At 45.7% G+C, this 13711-nt stretch overlaps 1 protein-coding gene across 3 annotated transcripts in view; it reads left to right on the top strand.

Annotated features, from left to right (window-relative positions):
* LOC118789537 (tensin-like) overlaps nucleotides 1–13711 on the top strand; it is a 130687-nt gene that overhangs the window by 93289 nt on the left and 23687 nt on the right. The window lies entirely within an intron of this gene.

Below are 13711 nucleotides of genomic sequence, written 5' to 3'. Positions count from 1 at the left end.
GCTCGCATGCATCGTTTCATTGTGCTGAACCCCAGTGCTCCATTCTGCCGGGTCTGCAGGGTGTACGCTTGAAACTGAGCACCGTCGAGAGAGAGAGCGATTTCGGTAATCGCTCATTAAATTGGCCCTGGAAAGCACAGAGGTTTGCAATTCCGCCGTAATTAAATGTGTGCTTTACTGACTGGGGGAGCATTTGTCAGCAGAAATTTAGCAATTAGTTCCATTAGCTGCAGTCTTTAAATTGCTGGGAACACAGAAAAGAACTGTATTGTGTGACCATTTGAATTATGGCAGCACTAAGATGGAAGCGGTGTGCATTTCAGGTCTGGATTGCATGACGGGCAGCTGGATTTGGAGAGTGTGTTAAAGCTCCTGAGATGGTCTCGTGGTCTCTGGTGTTTTCACCTTAAGCTGTCAATCATGTCTCTTTGGTCACGCTGTCACTCAGCCTGGGGTCAGGAGGCCAGGCAAAGGTTAACACCGGGAGCGTGTGAGGATCAGGTTGACGTCTTGCGGCATGTTTGGAAATAGGGTGTGCTTTGAACTCAAGCAAGGTAAAAACTGAAAGTGCGCAAACAGCTGGCTCTGTAGATTCAGTTGTGTCATGTCCACACAAGTTGTTGTGATAGCAAACATTTTTTATTAAATGTATATAGTATGTTAAACATATGTAAAAGTTATTACCAATACCAAATATTACTTGCTATAAAGGAATTAAATGATGTTCTTTTGAATGCATTTTGTAAGCATTAATACCCACCATATCTTCAAGAACTATTCATAACCTTTAAAAAATCTTGTTGTCTTAAATAATACTCATATAGTTTTTCATGTATTTGAATTTCAGCCATAAGCTGCATTTTGTGTGAGGAAAGTTTGAAAATCCATAGAGGGAGGAACATTAGTAAAAATGGAAAACAACCAACATGACAACAAAATCCTGATGCATGTTTTATTTATTCTGTTTTAATACAGTTCTGCTTGGAAATAATATTACATTTACCTTTGATTCTGGTTTCCAAACCCTCCCTCACACAGGTCCCAAGGTTCTAATAGGGCAATAGCGGCCTGTGGGTGTTAGTTGTTCATGCACTGTTCAGTCACTCACTCCGGGCATACAATATCAGTCAAAAGTTTGGATACAACTTTTATCCTATTTTTTTACTGTTTTCCACATTTTAGAGTAATAGTAAAGACATCAAAACTATGAAATAACACAAATGGAACTACGCAGTGATCAAAAAAGTGTTAAACGTATCAAAACTATCTTACGCTTCAGATTCAATTTAAACAATTGAATTAAATTGATTTTTTAAAATTATTTTTGAAAGAAATTCATACATAGGCATCAGCTTCACTATTTATATTTGTCTAAGAAACAAATCTGAAGCATTTAAGCATGAGTCTTTACATCAAAATGTCTTTGCATGTTTCCCATTATCTTAATCAGGTGTGTCCACACTTTGACTGGTGCTGCACGCACCTTTTGAGTGACCTGCAAACATGCTGAGCGCACAACACACAGTAACAGTGCACTGTTCACATGGCCCATCTAAATATAAAACCTCCCGAATCTTTTCTGAATGATGTAAAAGCAACTGGGGCAGCGGCACTTTAATTCCCCGGGGGAGGTGGGGGGAGGGTTGAAATGTCTCTGCCCAAAATTCCGACCACTCCGTCAATCCAGTGTTTACATTTTTAAGGAGCTGTTTATGTAACCAATATAATAGGAATGAGTGAAGGACAGATCGCTCCAAACTCTCTGGGACAAAACAGGCGTATAGATTTACTCTGGGAGAACAATGCGAGCCAGTCTGCGGGGACATATTTGTCAAATTAGATGAAGCAGCACAGACTGTACACTAATAATGTGTAATTCTCACTTAATTAACAGAAGCGGCTATTTTTGGTGCCAAAGGAGCGAGCAGGAGCTGAACTATGTATGTCTGAGCATGATGTCATGCTATGAATAAGGACAACTTTTCATTTTCTTGCCATTGCTGACGAAGTAACATGTTACATGTAGCGCGTGAATGACCAAATCCCTAATATCAGGAGTGTGTGTGTGACTGAATCCCTGATATCACACATATGTGAATATATTGGAGTCCTGAGACCGCACAGCTTCTCCGTGCCCTGTACAGTACATTCACAGCCACACAGAGTCCTGTTACTGCACAGCCATGTTTAGCCCTGTGACAGCATGGCCGTTATTCACCCTGTGACATAACCACCGGTTTGAGCACAGTGACAGCACAGCTGCGATGTTCCCTGCGAGAGCAGAGCATGACTGTACCAGCCCTAATAACAGGGCTACTCTCAGCCTTCACCACCAGAGCCATGCAGAGCGCTGTAATATTACTGCCGTAAATAGCCCTGTGCCATCAACACTGCTTTGAGCACAAGGACGGAGAGTCACAGAGAGCCCTGTGCTAGCACAGCCCACAAGAACCGTGCGCTAGCACAGCCCAGCACAGAGCCCCGCGACAGCGTAGCCGCTCGGGTTTTGTTTACTGTCGCTGATCCCGTATTTGGCCCGGGCACAACCCACAGCATTTCTGGAATAGCTCAGAGCGCAGCGCGAGGCAGGTGGGAGAAAGGACTACACTGCGAGCAGAGTGGCTCTGACAGTGGAGGGAGCTCGGCAGCCAGCTCCCCCCAGCCCCACGGGACCGCCCGCCCGCTGCCACGAGGGACTGACAGGGAGACGGACAGAGGCTGTGCCCCGAGAGCACTTCGATCCACCCCTGGGGAGCCGGGCGCAGGTCTGATTCACTGGGATTGACTGCGACTGAAAGGGGTATACAGAGGGGCACACGTGTGGAATGTGGTGACCGCTTAGCTGTAAGAGTGCTGTAGTTTCTGACTTCACTGGGTTTTTGCCTCTCCCTCGGTGGTCTCCTAGCTTGCGTAAATTGAACTCCAGGAGTACAACTACTACTCGCTCCTCAATCAGGTGTAATGTATCGCCCAGCGTTCTGTGTGCACAAGTCTCTGCAGGCCGTCTCTGTGTTCAAGCAAAGTGTGAATTGCAGTCAGGGCTCATTGGTACAGAAATGAATGTCATGCCTTGTCGTGAGATAACATGAGGGGGGGAAGCTGCGCTTCATCAGTGTTTTTTGCTTGTGTTTTTAACTGACGGGTCAGCAGCAGGCAGCAGCAGGAATGCTTATTTCATGTTTCCATGTCAACATGGCTGTTTATAGGGTTGTGACATATTGGATACATACTCTGTGTGGAAAATGATGGGAACGGTTGTTATTTTTTATAAGCCAGCTGGTGCATGGTAATGATTAATAATACTGCCATGCAGTTTCTGAAAAAATACAATTTAGTTCCTTCATAAAATGTCCAGCTTAATGAAGGGCCTTTAACTAGTTGATGCTGTGTTGTTGTTGTTCGAACGAAGGACATAACTACTTATGAGAAATTTCATTGGTAGCCAGACAGCATGGACGCTGGTGCAGTAGTGATGACAGTTTTTCTAACTTCTCCAGGGCTGCACTATTTTAGGTGTAAAATCATGAAACCAATAGGTGTTTTGCCATCTAATTTATCATCACTGTCACTATGAGGGATTTAATAAAATGATATCCCCTGTCTCTCTGCAGACAGGATAGAGAGAGGGGCATAAAGGGGAGAACGCTGATTTTACTAGTCTGTCGACAGGCAGCTGTAATGATGTAACGCTGGTAACAATGCCAAGGGAGAAATGGCACAGAACGAGAGAGGGGGAGTTAAACAAACCAAAATTAACACAGAGGCAGCAGAAGTTGCCAATGGCATCATCATCCTGTCTAAAGGTGCTGCCCATTATCTCGATAAAGCACAACATTATGATCATTGTTTACTTCATTTATGCCTGTTTTCGTGTAGCGTTTCAAAGACCAATCATCTTGAAAAGCCATAAAAACAAATTCATGTGCTAGGTGATCAATTGTAGTCTTTGTAGTTGTAATTGTAGTTTTTCCACGTGTGGTTATACAGAGGTGATGTATGCCTTTAATATCAGGAATTGTACCTTGGGTGTTTTCATTGGTGTTATCTTCTTTGACAATATAAGCCAAAGCCAAAAACCACTGGTGTACATTAGCATCACTAAACAGTGTTATCTGAGGTTTCCGTCAGGCTGAGGATTATGATAAACTCCTGTTGTGATTATGTCTGTGAATGATGAGACCTCTGGAGCTCTCACAGGTGAAATAAATGCCTCTGTGAGCTTGAGTGCAGTTAGGAGAGTTCTGCAGCCCCGTGGGTGACAGAGTGTTCTGCAGAGTTTGTGCTGCAGTTGGCTGTGTACACCCCCACACGGGTGTGAAGGTACAGAGGCTCATGTGAGGAGCCCTCATCTTGCATACAGGTGCCCTGAGGTATTGCGTGGGGAATCCAGTAGGTGGGAACTTAAGAAACAGGCTATGGCTCATTATACTAGCCCCCACCTTCCCTCACAGCACCGACCTGTGACTGTGCCAGGGTCACTCGCGCGAATGCTTTTAGCCTTAACGGGAGCGCAGGGCACAGCTCTGACAGGACAGTATTAAAAGCCTGTTTTTATCTCATCAGCTATAAGCAGTCACTGTCCTGACAGGAAGGAACAGCCATCTCCAGCCCATACTGGCATCGATGTGGAATGACATCATGGGGCTGGGACGGAGGTAGGATGCGTTCTGGTAGGCTGCCATCTGTCGTTATCCAAGCGGGTCAGTGTGTTCTGGTTACGAGACGGGAGACGCCACCGCGTCCCAGTGTCACTGTCTCTGACACTGTTAGCACCTGGACCACTGAGACACTGAGACTACCTTTGTGGTTTCACTGAGGGAGGGCTAAAAGGTTAAAGGTCGTGTGTTTGTGTGCTCCCTTGTAATCTGTGAGAAACTTGTTTAGTTGAGTTCCAGGTGTGTTGGGTGTGGTCACAATATCTGTCTAATATCAACCCTGATTTATCCACTCTAAGGGTGCACAGTAGCCTTGTGAAGCACCTAAAGTTTCTGGCCCAGGCTGCAGGCCTCCCTCCAGTCCTCTCCATCTCTCATCCACCACACTTAAACCACACATTCTGTGACCAAGCAAGCTAATGCCATTGATGCATCTAAGAGCCCGAGTCTGCAGTCAAGAGTAGCACTTACAAACTTGCGCTTCCTGATAAGGGTTTAAGCTGTGACTTTCAGCACAGACTTTTCTGTCTAAGATCAGTTAAGCGCTACCCCCTGTCTCAGACAGTGAGATATCAGGGGATTTGAGTGCTTTCAGTCAAAACACAGGCAGGTGCAGCTGTGGAATGGCTGGTGCTACACGTCATTGTGTGCCTTTGACAGTTGGCACATTTACTGCTGTCTGTTTTTGTGAGACAGCAAGAGGGGACAGTGAGCCCTCAGTCACAGAGCGTCTGCTCTCTGCTGTCCTGAACAACCAAGAGGACACGGGGGATCGGCACCAAACGCTGTCTGCTGTGGTACCTTCACGCTTTGGCTGTACATGTTGGGAGAATTCAATGAACCCTGGGCCTTTGAGCGTTAACTACACCACGCTGGTGTTGATCAATCTTCACACGGTGACTGCTGCCAAAACACCACGAGTGAAAACCAGCTGGAGCTGGTTTGGGTGGAATTGAGTGTTCTGAGTCGCGGATGGGACTGAGTCACCTCAATCCAGGCCCCAGCTTAATGAATGTGGGCCACAAACCCCACTGTTATCCACTTTGTGCTGGCCACAGTGAGGCAATCCTTTTCTGACGTTCCTTTTGCACAATTTTGCATGTTTTAGCGTACACAAAGAGGGGTGCGTTTCCTGTCACATGACTGAAGGGGGCGGCACATGAGGCTTCCAGAAGCAATAGAACAGATGCAGATAATCTAAACTTTTACGACATTACGTTACTGTTATTAGGAGTGAATATTTTCATTTGTTTTAATATCACTACCACAGATTTGTTTGGAATCTGTACCATCTCCTCTCAGTTTAGGCCCAGAGAAAGAGAGGGAGACAGCGAGTAGGCCCACACTCCAAAACACCACTTTGGTTCCTCAGTATGCGAGGAATGGTTCAGTACCGAGCCCTCCTGGACGGATGCCCAGCCACAACCCGCTAACGTGCGCGGTTATAAGTGTGGCCTCAAACGGCCCATCTGCTACCAGAGCAGCCAGCAGGCATCGATCGCCTTCCCTCAGACGTTACGTCACCGGCAATGAAACGTTACCCTGAGTCCCCTCGCTGCCATCGATTCACTGCATGCACATTGACAGCTGTGCGCTGTGCAGGCAGAGCCCTGTCTGAACCGGAGAGGCGGTCGGTGCTGGGCTTTGATTGACAGCGTGCGGAGCCTCAGATAAAGCAGCCACACAGTTCCACGTGTCAGGACCTTTTCAAAACTAGGTTAAATGATCCAGCTATCTGACGCTCCAACGAACTGTTATTAGGCCTCGTCTGATTGTCAGATCACTGGCACAGGCGCCCTGGGCCACAGTGATGGCTGCTTCCTGCTTGTGACCTGCGTCCCTTTATGGCCTACACAGGACAAGGGTTTGAGAGCTTTGTGTTCATGTGAGGAGAGAGCTCTGTGTTAAGTATGGAGGAGGGAGGGAGGGAACTCTTTAAGGGCAGTCTCAGATACTGTCATTTTATGCACCTGCATTCTCCCAAAAAATCATACCATTCTACATAATAATTGCTATGCTTTTATTGCTGATTCAGTTGATTGTGTGACATGATATTCAGGTACACAAGTTTTACAAATTGGAACCGCATGATTTTCCTTGTCAGGTTGTGTTGACAAGGGTGCTTCCTGACAGCTCTGAGAGGGGTGACATCTCGGTAGTACATTTTTAGCGCATTTTACTGTGAAGGCGGTACCTCCTGCTGAATAGGTGCTTATGCTTACAGGAGCGTTGAAGTGTTTGCAGGTGGTAAGAGAAGGGCCGCCGCGTCCCGCTTCACCGGAGTCTTACCGCAGAGATACCAATTCCCGCTTCCCAGCTGTACGGCTGTGTTCACCGGGGCGTCAAACACAATTTACTCTATCTGCAGTCCTCTCAGAGAGGCACTTAATAATCTCTAACCTCCCCGTGGCGCCCTTCCCAGTTCAGCAGCAGAAGGCTCGCGGTTGTAATTCTGATCTCTAACAGACGCTGTAATCATGGCTCAGTTTGGCCCATAGGGGCTCAGTTTGGATCACTGCAGCTCAGCTGGGACCTTTGATGCTTAGCTCGGACCATCACAGCTAAGTTTGGATCCCATCGTCTGGGTGCCCGCTCAGCACTGTGGAATCATGGCATTTGGTTATAAGGGAATTTCTCACGTTGCGGTGACAGAACGTTTTATTTATATGCAGTCCTCTCTTGGGGGGATAGTCAGCAATAGTCTGTATGATCTCACCCTACCTATCGGGGGCTTAGTGTTACAGAACTAATTACCTACTGTTGACCTTAAGGTAAACCATTACAGGTCTTGGCCTGTCTGTCACATAGATCATCAGCTTGTTTATGGGCATCAGTGAGGGCAGGCACCATAGCGACTAATTTTACTAATATTACAGTAATAGTACTTGACCACTTTAATCTGATCTGTGCCCCCTGTTAGTCCCCCCTCTGCCTCATCTCTCTGTATGAATATCTCTGCAGTGGACATTAGTCACGGTAACAGGAGACTCTCTGCAGTGAGTCACGGCTTCGGCTTTGTGCATTTCACTTTTAGACCGTGAGGACTGGGGGCAGTGTGCCTGTCCATCAGAGGGGCACAGGCACTAGTGAATTGTTTTTATTATTTATGTGCATTATCTATTTATGAGTTTGGCTCTGTGTCCAGGTATGCATACAGTAGCCTGTTTGAAGGTTTGCTACTGCTATTGCTGATATGACAGCTGCTAATGCTGAAACAGCACTGGAAATCAACAGTTAAACTGTCCGTGTGAAAAATAAAAATGATAAATGCTATGCTATATAGGTCCCCTATTTATCAAAGACAGATGAAAGGACAGATATAACTCCGCCAGGGCTTAGCCCAACTGCGTGGAGGTTGCGGAGAGTACCTGTTATGGACTGGTTGTGGGATCAAAGTGGCACAGTCATGACTAACTCAGTGTTGGCATTTAAGAAGACATTATGTAACCCATCAAAAAGACACCACTGTTCTGTGTGCTGTATGTGGGACAAGGAGAGCACAACCAAATAGATGAAGAACAAACAGGGTAAAAAAAAAAACTCTCTTCATGCTGTGTCAGTAAATCATAACTGCCATGTGAACCAGTCGTGCAGAGTTTAAACTGAAATAATACATGGATTAAGCCTTTTTATGTGGACAGTGTCCATCTTACATCCGGAGAATTGCTCAGGATAGCAGCGTAATGTTCTGTGTATTCTGCACTGAGCTGGTCCAGCCCCTGTGGGTGTGCGTGTCTCTGTTATCTGATTTAGAAAAGAACTGCACATTTGTTCACTGCTGCAGCTCTGTTTTCCTACAGAAAAGCCACTGTTTCTCTGTAAACGGAAAACAGTGAATGAGCCAAACTGTCCCAAGGACTCGAGGAAGGAGAGATTAACTAGATTAACCGAGAGGTGAGGCTGCTTTCTGTAAAGGAAAATAATGCAGAGTAATGTTTATTAATGGTTTTATCACATACAGCTTCTTTCACTGGGGAGAAAGTATCATTCAGTATAACATAAAATAGTAATAATGGCTGACCAAAACCACAATCTGATGATCAAATAAATTGCATGTTGCTAAAAATGTGGAATGACTAGAGTAAAAGGAGCATTTGCTCTTTTGATGTGTCGTATATGGATCTTGCTATGACAACCTTGTAAGATAGTGGCTGCAAAATAAATAGAATATGAAGTAATATGATTTGTCAACACCAGATTTTTTTGCAGTAGGCTTCCCACTGATACCCTTGCACCCCTTTTCATAATTCATTCAGTCCTAAAATTATATGCTGTCTCACCACTTTCTCTCTCTTTTCGCTCTCCCTCGATCTCTCCCTGCTCGACACCTATCTGCTCTTTCCCTCCTTGTTTTTCTCTTAATGCCTCTCTGCTTTTCATTCTCTCTGCCCTCTCCCTCACTCTTTCTTCTTCCTCCCTCCCTCCCTCCCTTTCCTTCTCCTTCTCTGTCTCTCCTATCCCTACCTCTCTTCCTCACTTTTGTTCCCTGTCTTTCTCTCACCTCTCTCCATCCTTCTCTTTCTCTCTCCTCCTCCTTTCAGCAGCAGAGGGCATGTCTCTCCTAGTGTGTCTCTGTATTCCAGCCCAGTCTCTGACGACTGGAAAAGTGTCTGCCCTCTGAGCTCTCAGCTCTTTCCATGACATATGTGTGTGTATAGGAGCCCACATGGGAACTGGCACTTTTCCCTTCCTCTGTTGTGTGTGTGTGTGTGTGTGTGTGTGTGTGTGTGTGTGTATGTGTGTGTGTGTGTGTGTGTGTGTGTGATGTCACAGTAGCAGGGAGGGGGGCATTCTGGCCTCAGTGAGTCCCCATGCCATGGGAGGGGACAGGGGTGCGGTTTGGGGGTGGCACTGACCCCCCTCTGGCTCTGTTGGGCAGGACGGGACTACGTGAGCCCGGAGTTCTGCTCCTGTTCAGTTCTGTGAAGTTCTGCAGTGGCAGCAGTTGTCACTACTCAGAGCTCCATCAGAACAACAAAAAAAAAAAAACAAGGGGACGTTAAAAAACTTTCCCCCCAAAATCCCCGAGGAGGGTTCTCTGGATCATAAAGAAGTGAGACAGGTAGGGTTTTTGTTTTCACTCGGCCGTGTTATCGGAGGGAGACACAAAGCTGAAATAACTTTGGCTAAATTGCTTTGCCATGTGTTGCTGTCGTCTCGCTATTTATATTGGTGGGTATGCAGAGCTGATGCTATGATTTATAGTATTTAGCTGATCATATGTCATATTGGCCTGTGATTAAATAGGTGCAGGAATAGAAGGCGGTTCCTTTTTCGAGATGCCGGTGTGCGTGCATTTATTGGGAGTGCTGCCGTGTGCACATTCTTTCTGACATGAGAGGGAAACATAGGTGAGGGTACACTGAACAGTAAATCCATCCTCTCCCTGGCTCTGCTGAATGGTTGCAATGCTTGGGTTTAAGCCCTCTCTTCCATTGGGTTTTAGGCTGCTGCTCCCTCCTAAATGAGCTCTGGAGGGCCCTGCACTGTCGTTCCTCAGGAAACGATGCAGGAGGTTGCCCGAGGCAACTGCGGCTGCAGCAGAGATGAGGGAAAAAGCTCACTTTTTCCAGGCGGTTCTGTAAGAGGAAACGTTGCCGTGCTGATGAGAGGGAAATGGTCGCAGTGAGGAGCTGTATTGCAGCCTGAGAGGGGCTCTGAGAGCTGGCCACCAGGCTAGGCAGGTCACCCCTTCATAGCTGCACTCGTTGCAGGTCAGGGCATTAGCTAGATTACCCAGCTAGTTACGTTGAACAGGGGGTGGAGCACACTTCGATGTGTTTTGATGGCCCTAAATGTTTTCTGCTCATCCTGGCCAGCCAGCATTGCCTACACTCTCTCAACTCTCTTTTCCTCCCATTTTAGAAGAAGTGGGATCCTGAAAAACATTCTTTTTAACTGTGCTATTGAATCTGTTTTTGCACCCATGAGCCATGCACTTATGGACCATCATGTCTTGCTGACATTATAGCTGTTTGCTATAACTTACTATGAGTATTACTTAGCCAATCCACTGGACACCGTTGGCACATGATGCTTAGCAAATTCACCTGACACTTGTTAGCTGTTCTCGCTAACATCATTGAATTTGCCCCATTTTATAGCAAATGACAAGTCTGAATAGAATCCTGTGAATCTGAACGGAATACTGTGAACAGGAGTCCCTTATCCAATACCTGGCAGGAACTGTACACAACTGTGCTCTTTCCTGGCCGCAGCAACTCTCTAAATGTAGTTCTGCTTGAGAGACAGATTTCCTTTTAGTAGCAGGGTTTCTCTAATAGCCTTAGTCTCAGAGTGAAATACTGATAATTAAAATGAACTTGTAACCACAGGATCATGTGTTGTTGTCTGTGATAAGTTGATGTTGTTGTACTTTTTCGAGGTAGCCGCTTGAACTAAATGTTTTCACCATAATGTAAATACCCAGGTGTATGCTGTTGACCACTTTAATTGGAGGTGGAAAATGTAAGCTATTTGGGTAGAACAATGTGAAAACAATTCCATTTTTGTACATTGGTTCGACCCAAGCAGAGCTCAAGTGTGAGAATAGTGGATGAATGGGCAGCTTAATCACAATGCCTGTGAGTTTGCACATCTGAGACTCAGGAGTGGGCTGAAAAAGAACAAATGCGGACAGAGTGATGTGGAGACAGGAGTGGGCCGGCGCAGGCCCGACGCATAGTCAACACAGCCAGCGTTCTGACACAGCAGATAGCAGGGGTCCAGCTGGAAGACGGCAGATTCCACCGCTCACGGTCGCGGCTCCGTTCAAAGTCTACGTACGTAGCTTCGTTGAATCGGTTTTGCGCTAATAGATCACTTGATGCGCTGACAGGAGATTGCATTATGGGAAGCGGCAGCTTTCAGAGCCCCGGTCTCACAGCACACCCGCTGCAGCTGCGCTGCAGGCGAGGGGGGCTTCCTCTGACCTGAGGCCTGCGGTGTAAACAGACGAGCGGCGCGTCACATGGGGGAAGCGCGGACACAACGTGACACAACGCCTCGGACTTGCAGAGGCACAGCCCAGAGCCCTATTAATAGGCAGGGCCTGGAAAGGGGGGGGCGGAGTCTTGGCTGTCTGGTGTTGCAGCAGTGAGGGGCCCGTGCATGTGTTGTTACTTTCCCAATGAAATTACAATCACCCGTCAGCAGCTGATTCTTTTTTAAACTTTCTTAGCATGAGATGCAAAAGGATTACCTTGCTACAAGACATATGAAATGATTTTAATTGTTTTTTTTTTTTTTTTTTTTACTTAAAAGCAGTCTCTGGTCTCTTTGTTGTAATCAAAATTACGTAGTATAACTTGATCAAATGTATTCTATGTGAAATACATAATGGTAGTGATACCATACAACACAAAGCAACATGAAGCAAAAAGAACAATCTACGAGAAAATGTCATAACCAGAACTCCTACATCCGTTATTTCTTGGTGCATGTCTATGAAAGTATATGCTGTGTGCATGTGTGTGTTTGCATTTATCTTATAGTGTGTGCACGTGTGTGTTGGTGTGTGTGTGTGTGTGTGTTTGTGTGTCTGCATGAGACTGTGAATATGAGCACATGAGTGTGTTTGTGTGTGTGCCTGTGCACATGACTGTGTGTGGGTGTATGTGTGTCTGCAAGTGTGTGCAAATGAGTGGGTGTGACTGTGAGTGTGTGCCTATGCATGCTTATGTGTGTGTGTGTGTGTATGTGTGTGTGTGTGTGTGTAGGAAAGGATTTGCAGTGATTCCAATGAGGCAGGAAATGCCTAAGGCTTTTATTTCTGACGCCACTTTTCCATGTCTGACTCACTGCTCACAGCTTTTCCTGGGAATATCCCATTGGCTAGAAGGATTAGCCAGAGCCCAGGGGAGTGGGTGTGGGTCTGTGAGGAGTGGAGCAGGGCTGGGGTGGGAGGGGACAGTCAGTACTGAGACAAGCTGCAGGGGTGGAGTTGGGTAAGAACTCTCATGGAGTTCTTACTCGCCACCATATCTTGAGCTACACATGCAAAACTTTGACAGTGCTTTGGAAGGAAAGAGGGACAAGGGGAATGATATACTAGCGCAGTGCGTTCCTGGGTTTCAGGCCAATCGCTTTGTTTCTTGTAAGGGATTCCGAGTATCTGTGTTCTACTACTTTTCCTGAGTGCCCTGTATGTCATTCTCACCTTTTTAATTTGAATTAAGCAACACCAATGCATTTAAGAGGTTGAATACAATTGAGAAGTTGAATAGAACGTATATTTTAATTCAGATTCAGTTGTTAAATTGCTCTACTCAAGAAGCTGAAATTCAGTTTCAAACATTGATTTAAAAGTCAAGTTCAATTCAAAATCAGTTTTCTGGTGACATGATTTTAACTCCATCAACTCTGTTTTGAATGGCTGCTTCGGTGCAGGTGTGTGGTATATTGATACTTTGATTTTTCAGAGACTTTGTGTTAAATTCCATTAGAGTCCAAAAGGCAACAGTCAAATCAATAAATAAGAAGCAATGTGACATGTTGTGCTTACAATACAATACAACTTTATTTGTCCTCAATGGGGCCATTAATTTTACATGCAAGTCCTAATCACATAAGCAAAGACAGGATCATATACAGATATCACATTAAACATGCCCCCCCCACATAGAATACAAACATATACTGTGACACGATTGGTAGTGCAAGTGCAGAGGCAATATTTATGAGGGAGAAAGTGTGTGACAGAAAGTCCAGGTTCAAGTGCAAAACATACTGAGCAATGATTGTGTCCGTGTGGGGATTTGTGGATTGGATTAATATTGAGTATATGAATGGCTTCAGGGATGAATGTGGCCTTTCTTCTGTTGGTGTTGCACTTTGGTAGGGGGGAACCATTAACCAAGGGGGAGGTATTCAAAGGCACTCTTGAGGATATGAGTGTTTGACATTTGTTGAAAATTTCAATGTTATGCCCCAATAATGACTGCTTGTAGATAATGTAGTCAACAGTGAGTCCACAGAGCATCGGTTTTACAGACTTGATTCTTCCAGGAAGGATGGAGAAATAGCATGGCATTCAAATGAAAGGTCTGTCAGCCGTG

This window comes from Megalops cyprinoides, chromosome 14 (assembly GCF_013368585.1).
Source record: "Megalops cyprinoides isolate fMegCyp1 chromosome 14, fMegCyp1.pri, whole genome shotgun sequence".
NCBI lineage: Eukaryota > Metazoa > Chordata > Actinopteri > Elopiformes > Megalopidae > Megalops > Megalops cyprinoides.
This window is presented reverse-complemented; position numbering and strand designations above follow the sequence as displayed.